General features: G+C 37.6%; 2 non-coding genes across 2 annotated transcripts; both read left to right on the top strand.

The window, feature by feature from the left end:
• Nucleotides 1–768: 768 nt before the first annotated feature.
• Nucleotides 769–876, top strand: LOC112761689 (small nucleolar RNA R71). Its single transcript, XR_003182072.1, has one exon. It is a non-coding gene; the product is annotated as a small nucleolar RNA R71 (small nucleolar RNA).
• Nucleotides 877–7,464: 6,588 nt separating this feature from the next.
• Nucleotides 7,465–7,572, top strand: LOC112761078 (small nucleolar RNA R71). The gene has a single exon (XR_003181490.1). It is a non-coding gene; the product is annotated as a small nucleolar RNA R71 (small nucleolar RNA).
• The last annotated feature ends 453 nt before the right edge of the window (nucleotides 7,573–8,025 follow it).

Raw genomic sequence — 8,025 nt, 5'->3', positions numbered from 1 at the left:
GGCCATGATGATTATATCAATCGACTTGCACTCTCCTTTTGGATTTTCTTCTGTATTGCCTGGGAGAGTACTGGGAGGAGTTTCAGTGATCCTTTTACTCAGCTGGCCCACTTGTGCTTCCAAATTTCTAATGGATGACCTTGTTTCATTCATGAAACTCAGAGTGGCCTTAGATAAATCAGAGATTAAATTTTCTAAGCTAGATGGATTCTGCTCAGAATTCTCTGTCTGTTGCTGAGTAGATGATGGAAAAGCTTTGCTATTGCTAAACCTGTTTCTTCCACCATTGTTATTATTGAAGCCTTGCTTCTGTGGGTCCTTCCATGAAAAATTTAGATGATTTCTCCATGAAGGATTATAGGTGTTGCCAAAAGCTTCACCCATGTAATTTACCTCTGCCATTGCAAGGTTCTCAGGATCATAAGCTTCTTCTTCAGAAGATGCTTCTTTAGTACTGTTGGATGCATTTTACAATCCATTCAGACTCTGAGATATCATATTGACTTGTTGAGTCAATATTTTATTCTGAGCCAGTATGGCATTTAGAGCATCAATTTCAAGAACTCTCTTCCTCATAGGCATCCTATTATTCACAGGATTCCTTTCAGAAGTGTACATGAACTGGTTATTTGCAACCATGTTATTGAGTTCTTGAGCTTCTGCAGGCGTTTTCTTTAGGTGAATGGATCCACCTGCAGAATGGTCCAGTGACATCTTGGAGAACTCAGACAGACCATAATAGAATATATCCAAAATGGTCCATTCTGAAAGCATGTCAGAAGGACACTTTTTGGTCAACTGTTTGTATCTTTCCCAAGCTTCATAGAGGGATTCACCATCTTTTTATTTGAAGGTTTGAACATCCACTCTAAGTTTGCTCAGCTTTTGAGGAGGAAAGTACTTAGCCAAGAAGGCCGTGACCAGCTTATCCCAAGAGTCCAGGCTATCTTTAGGTTGTGAGTCCAACCATGTTCTAGCTCTGTCTCTTACCGCAAAAGGAAAAAGCATGAAACTGTAGACTTCAGGATCTACTCCATTCGTCTTTATAGTCTCACAAATCTGCAAGAATTCAGTTAAGAACTGATAGGGATCTTCTGATGGAATTCCATGGAACTTGCAGTTCTGTTGCATTAGAGCAACTAGCTGAGGTTTCAGCTCAAAATTGTTTGCTCCAATGGTGGGGATGGAGATGCTCCTTCCATCAAACTTGGAAGTAGGTGTAGAATAATCACCAAGCATCCTCCTTGCATTATTGTTGTTATTATTTTCGGCTGCCATCTCCCCTGCTTGTTCAAATTTTTCAGTAAGGTTGTCTCTGGATTGTTGTAATTTAGCTTTTCTTAGTTTCCTCTTCAGAGTCCTTTCAGGTTCTGGATCAGCTTCAACAAGAATGTCTTTTTCCTTGTTCCTGCTCATAAGAAAGAGAAGAGAACAAGAAAAGAAGAGGAATCCTTTATGTCACAGTAAAGAGGATCCTTATTGTTAGTAGAAGAAGAAAGGGAATAGGGGTGAAGAAGAATGGATAATCCAAACAAAGGGGTAAGGATAGGAGCAGTGATTTGAGATGAGGAGATGTGTTAGTGAATGAATAAATAAATAGAAGGAGATGAGAGAGAGAAGTTTTTCGAAATTTTAATAAAATAGAAAATAAAAATTGAAGTTAAATTTCGAAAATTAAATTAAAATTAAAACAATTAGTTAATTGAAAAAGAATTTTAAAAAAAAAGGGGAGATAATTTTTGAAAAGTAGAGAGGGAAAATTAGTTAGGTGGTTTTGAAAAAGATAAGAAACAAACAAAAAGATAAGATAAATTTTAAAAAGATTTGAAAATCAATTTTGAAAAAATAAGAAGATAAGAAGTTAGAAAAGATATTTTAAAATCAAATTTTTGAAAAGGATAAAATTTTGAAAAAGATATGATATAAGAGATATGATAAAAAGATATGATAAAAAGATATTTTGAAAAAGATTTAAAATAAGATTTGATTACATGACTAACAAGAAACTAAAAGATAAGATTCTAGAATTTAAAGATTGAACCTTTCTTAACAAGCAAGTAACAAACTTCAAATTTTTAAATCAATCACATTAATTGTTAGCATAATTTTCGAAAATAAAGATAAAATTAATAAAAAGATTTTTGAAAAATAATTTTAAAAAATAAATTTTCGAAAATTAATAAGACAAATGAAAAAGATTTGATTTTTGAAAAAGTTTTGAAAAAGATAAGATTTTTAAAATTGAAATTTTGATTTGACTCATAAGAAACAACTAGATTTTTAAAAATTTTTGAAAAAGTCAACCCAAAATTTCAAAATTTTGAGATAAAAAAAGGAAAAGATATATTTTTTATTTTTGAATTTTTATGATGAGAGAGAAAAACACTAAAAATGTTCAATGCATGGAAATTTTAGATCAAAACAATGAATGCATGCAAGAATGCTATGAATGCCAAGATGAACACCAAGAACACTTTGAAGATCATGATGAACATCAAGAACATATTTTTGAAAAATTTTTTATGCAAAGAAAATATGCAAGATACCAAACTTAGAAATTTTTAATGCTTAGACACCATGAATGCAAAAATGCACATGAAAAATAAGAAAAGACACAAAACAAGAAAATATCAAGATCAAACAAGAAGACTTACCAAGAACAACTTCAAGATCATGAAGAACACTATGAATGCATGAATTTTCGAAAAATACATAAATTTTTAGAAAAATGCAATTGACACCAAACAAAAAAAAAATTGACTCAAGACTCAAACAAACACAAAAAAAAAATTTTTTATGATTTTATTTTTTTTTTTTTGGATTTTTGGGTTTTATTTTATAATTTTCGAAAACATAAAGGAAAAAAGAAGCAATGAATTCAAAGTCCTCAATCAAGATTCCAGGAATCCAATCAGGTTAGTCTAAAGCTTGATGGCCAGCCAAGATTCAACATACCATTTTGAAACTTTAAAATTCATTCTTAAAATTTTAGAATAATTTTTCGAAAGCAAAAGAAAAAATTTTTTTGAAAGATTTTTGAAAAATATTTTTGAAAATAAAACAAAGAGTAAATTACCTAATCTGAGCAACAAGATGAACCGTCAGTTGTCCAAACTCGAACAATCCCCAGCAACGGCGCCAAAAACTTGGTGCTCTAATATTAATTCATAATTTGTCATAACTCCGTGTAGCTGACCAGCAAGTGCACTGGGTCGTCCAAGTAATACCTTACGTGAGTGAGGGTCGATCCCACGGAGATTGTTGGTTTGAAGCAAGCTATGGTCATCTTGTAAATCTCAGTCAGGCAGATTCAATTGATAATGGTTATGGGAAGTATAAAGAGATACTTAATTAAATAATAAAGGATAGAGATACTTATGTAAATCATTGGTAGGAATTTCAGATAAGCGTATGGAGATGTTGTATGGCTCTAGAACGTCTGCTTTCTTACTGCTTTCATCCAATCCTTCTTACTCTTTTCCATGGCAAGCTTTGTAGGGCATCACCGTTGTCAATGGCTACATCCCATCCTCTCAGTGAAAAAGGTCCAAATGCTCTGTCACGGCACGGCTAATCATCTGTCGGTTTTCGTTCATACTGGAATAGGATTCACCCTCCTTTTGCGTCTATCACTACGCCCAGCACTCGCGAGTTTGAAGCTCGTCACAGTCATTCGATCATTGAATCCTACTCGGAATACCACAGACAAGGTTTAGACTTTCCGGATTCTCATGAATGCCGCCATCAATTCTAGCTTATACCACGAAGACTTTGATTCCACGGAATGTGAAGCTCGGTTGTCAGGCGAGGCGACCATGCATCGTGGGTCAACAATCCAAGAGATATGCGCCCGGTCTAATGTAGAACGGAGATGGTTGTCAGGCACGCGTTCATAGGTGAGAATGATGATGAGTGTCACGGATCATCACATTCATCAAGTTGAAGTGCAACGAATATCTTAGAATAGGAATAAGTGAATTGAATAGAAAATAGTAGTAATTGCATTAATACTCGAGGTACAGCAGAGCTCCACACCTTAATCTATGGAGTGTAGAAACTCTACCGTTGAAAATACATAAGTAAAAGGTTCAGGCATGGCCGTGAGGCCAGCCCCCATGGTCTAAGGACTATGCGTCCCCAGATGCCTAATACAATAGTAAAAGGTCCTATTTATACTAAACTAGTTACTAGGGTTTACAGAGATAAGTAAATGATGCATAAATCCACTTCCGGGGCCCACTTGGTGTGTGCATGGGCTGAGCTTAAAGTCTACACGTGGAGAGGTCATTCTTGGAGTTGAACGCCAGTTTGTAACATGTTTCTGGCGTTGAACTCCACTTTGCAACTTGTTCTGGCGTTGAACGCCAGACTGCAGCATGGAACTGGCGTTCAACGCCAGTTTGCGTCGTCTAAACTCAAGCAAAGTATGGACTATTATATATTGCTGGAAAACCCTGGATGTCTACTTTCCAACGCAATTGGAAGCGCACCCTTTTGAGTTTTGTAGCTCCAGAAAATCTAATTTGAGTGCAGGGAAGTCAGAATCCAACAGCATCTGCAGTCCTTCTTCAACCTCTGAATCTGATTTATGCTCAAGTCCCTCAATTTCAGCCAGAAAATACCTGAAATCACAGAAAAATACACAAACTCATAGTAAAGTCCAGAAATGTGAATTTATCATAAAAACTAATAAAAACATCCCTAAAAGTAACTAGATCCTACTAAAAATATACTGAAAACAATGCCAAAAAGCGTATAAATTATCCGCTCATCAACTTTCCAACCTCTTCTTCGAATCTCATGTCGGATCTCCGGATACTCATTCTTCTTGAGCATGAAAGGGACCTCAGGGATCACCTTTTTCTTGGCCACAACTTTATAGAAGTAGTCTTGATGGACCTTTGAGATGAATCTCTCCATCTCCCATGACTCAGAGGTGGAAGCTTTTGCCTTCTTTTTTCTCTTTCTAGAGGTTTCTCCGGCCTTAGGTGCCATAAATGGTTATGGAAAAATAAAAAGCAACGCTTTTACCACACCAAACTTAAAAGGTTTACTCGTCCTCGAGCAAAAGAAGAAGGAAAGAAGAAGAAAAAGCAGAAGAAATGGAGGAGATGGAGGTAGAGAGTGGGTTCGGCCTAGGGAGTATAAGGTGTTTGTGATGTGTGAAATGGAAGGAGGGATGAGGGGTTTATATAGGAGTGGAGGGAGGGTTAGGGTTCGTGTATTTGGGGTTGGGTTTGGGAGGGAAAGTGTTGAACTTGAATAGTGAGGTAGGTGGGGTTTTTGGGGAAGAGTGGATAGATGTGAGTGGTGAAGAGGTGATGGGGAGGAGAGATGGAGGTGATTGGTGAAGGGTATTTGGGGAAGGGTGTTATTGGAATATGTGAAGAAGAGAGAGAGTGAGTTGAGGTAGGTGGGGATCCTGTGGGGTCCACAGATCCTGAGGTGTCAAGGATTGTACATCCCTGCACCATTCTGGCGTGTAAACGCCCTCTGAGTGCCAATCCTGGCGTTAAACATCAGGTTGCTGCCCATTTCTGGCATTTAACGCCAGCTTTTCTTCCCTTTCTGGCGTTTAATGCCAGTCTGGTGCCCTTACTGGCGTTTAAATGCCAGTAAGCTCATCCTCCAGGGTGTGCTATTTTTAATGCTGTTTTTTATTTTTGCTTAGTTTTTGCAATTGTTTTTGTGGCTCCACATGATCATCAACCTAAAGAAAACATAAAATAACAATGGAAAATATAAATTTAACATAGATAAGTAAAAATTGGGTTGCCTCCCAATAAGCGCTTCTTTAATGTCAATAGCTTGACAGTGAGCTCTCATGGAGCCTCACAGATATTCAGAGCATGGTTGTGGCCTCCCAACACCAAACTTAGAGTTTGAATGTGGGGGCTTTATTTGACTCTGTGTTGAGAGAAGCTTTTCATGCTTCCTCTCCATGGCTACAGAGGAAGATCCTTGAGCTTTAAACACAAGGTAGTCCTCATTCAATTGAAGGACTAACTATCCTCTATCCACATCAATCACAGCTCTTGCTGTGGCTAGGAAGGGTCTTCCAAGGATGATGGAGTCATCTTCATCCTTCCCAGTGTCTAAGATTATGAAGTCAGCAGGGATGTAAAGGCCTTCAACCTTCACTAAGACATCCTCTACAAGTCCATAATCCTGTTTCATTGATTTGTCTGCCATCTCTAGGGAGATTCTTGCAGCTTGCACCTCAAAGATTCCTAGTTTCTCCATTACAGAGAGTGGCATGAGGTTTATGCCTGACCCCAAGTCACACAAAGCTTTCTCAAAGGTCATGGTTCCTATGGTACAGCGTATTAAGAATTTTCTGGGATCCGATTTTTTCTGAGGTAATGTCTGCCTAATCAAGCCATTCAGTTCATTGGTGAGTAAGGGAGGTTCATCCTCCTAAGTCTCATTACCAAATAGCTTGGCATTCAGCTTCATGATTGCTCCAATGTACTTAGCAACTTGCTCTTTAGTAATATCTTCATCCTCTTCAGAGGAAGAATACTCATCAGAGCTCATGAATGGCAGAAGGAAGTTTAATGGAATCTCTATGGTCTCTGTATGAGCCTCAGATTCCTTTGGTTCCTCAAAGGGGAACTCTTTTTTGTCCAGAGGACGTCCCATGAGGTTTTTCTCACTGGGATTCACGTCCTCCTTATTCTCTCCAGGTTTGGCCATGTTGGTCATGGTTATGGCCTTGCACTCTCTCTTGGGGTTCTCTTCTGTATTACTTGGGAGAGTGCTAGGAGGAGTTTCAGTAACCCTTTTACTCAGCTGACCCACTTGTGCCTCCAAATTTTTAATGGAGGACCTTATTTCATTCATGAAACTGAGAATGGTCTTAGATAGATCAGAGAGTATGGTTGCTAAGCTAGAGCGGCTCTGCTCAGAATTATCTGTCTGTTGCTGAGAGGATGATGGAAAAGGCTTGCTATTGCTAAACCTATTTCTTCCACCATTATTGTTGTTGAAGCCTTGTTGAGGCTTCTGTTGATCCTTCCATGAAAAATTTGGATGATTTCTCCATGAAAGATTATAGGTGTTTCCATAGGGTTCTCCCATGTAATTCACCTCTTCCATTGCAGGGTTCTCAGGATCATAAGCTTCTTCCTCAGAAGATGCTTCTTTATTACTGCTGGATGCAGCTTGCAATCCAGTCAGATTCTGAGAGATCATATTGACTTGCTGAGTCAATAATTTGTTCTGAGCCAATATGGCATTCAGAGTATCAATCTCAAGAAATCCTTTCTTCTGAGTTGTCCCATTGTTTACAGGATTTCTTTCAGAAGTGTATATGAATTGGTTATTTGCAACCATTTCAATGAGTTCTTGAGCTTCTGCAGGCGTTTTCTTCAGATGAATAGATCCACCTGCAGAATGGTCTAATGACATCTTGGATAACTCAAACAGACCATCATAGAAGATACCTATGATGCTCCATTCTGAAAGCATGTCAAAAGGACACCTTCTGATCAATTGCTTGTATCTTTCCCAAGCTTCATAGAGGGATTCACCTTTCTTCTGTTTGAAGGTTTGAACTTCCACTCTAAGCTTACTCATCTTTTGAGGTGGAAAGAATTTAGCCAAGAAGGCATTGACCAGCTTTTCCCAAGAGTTCAGGCTGTCTTTAGGTTGTGAGTTCAACCATATACTAGCTCTGTCTCTTACAGCAAAAGGGAAATGCATAAGTCTGTAGACCTCGGGATCAACTTGACGAGAGGACTTTTGACAGTTTAGAATTTCATAAATAAGTTGTGTTGCAAGTATAGTTTCTAAACCAACAAGAATCCTTTCGTACAAAGGATTGTTTGTCACTAAAGCAAACCTAATAAAAATAATAAACCGAAGTATTTAAACCTCGGGTCGTCTTCTCAAGGAATTGCAGGGAAGTGTGATTTATTATTGGTTATGGAAAAGGTAGAATTTTTTGGGTTTTTGAAATAAGGAACAAGTAATTTAAATGACAAGAAAAATAAATTAATAATTAAGAAAAATCTTGACAAGATA

The sequence above is a fragment of the Arachis hypogaea genome, chromosome 16, assembly GCF_003086295.3.
Source record: "Arachis hypogaea cultivar Tifrunner chromosome 16, arahy.Tifrunner.gnm2.J5K5, whole genome shotgun sequence".
Taxonomy (NCBI): domain Eukaryota; kingdom Viridiplantae; phylum Streptophyta; class Magnoliopsida; order Fabales; family Fabaceae; genus Arachis; species Arachis hypogaea.
This window is presented reverse-complemented; position numbering and strand designations above follow the sequence as displayed.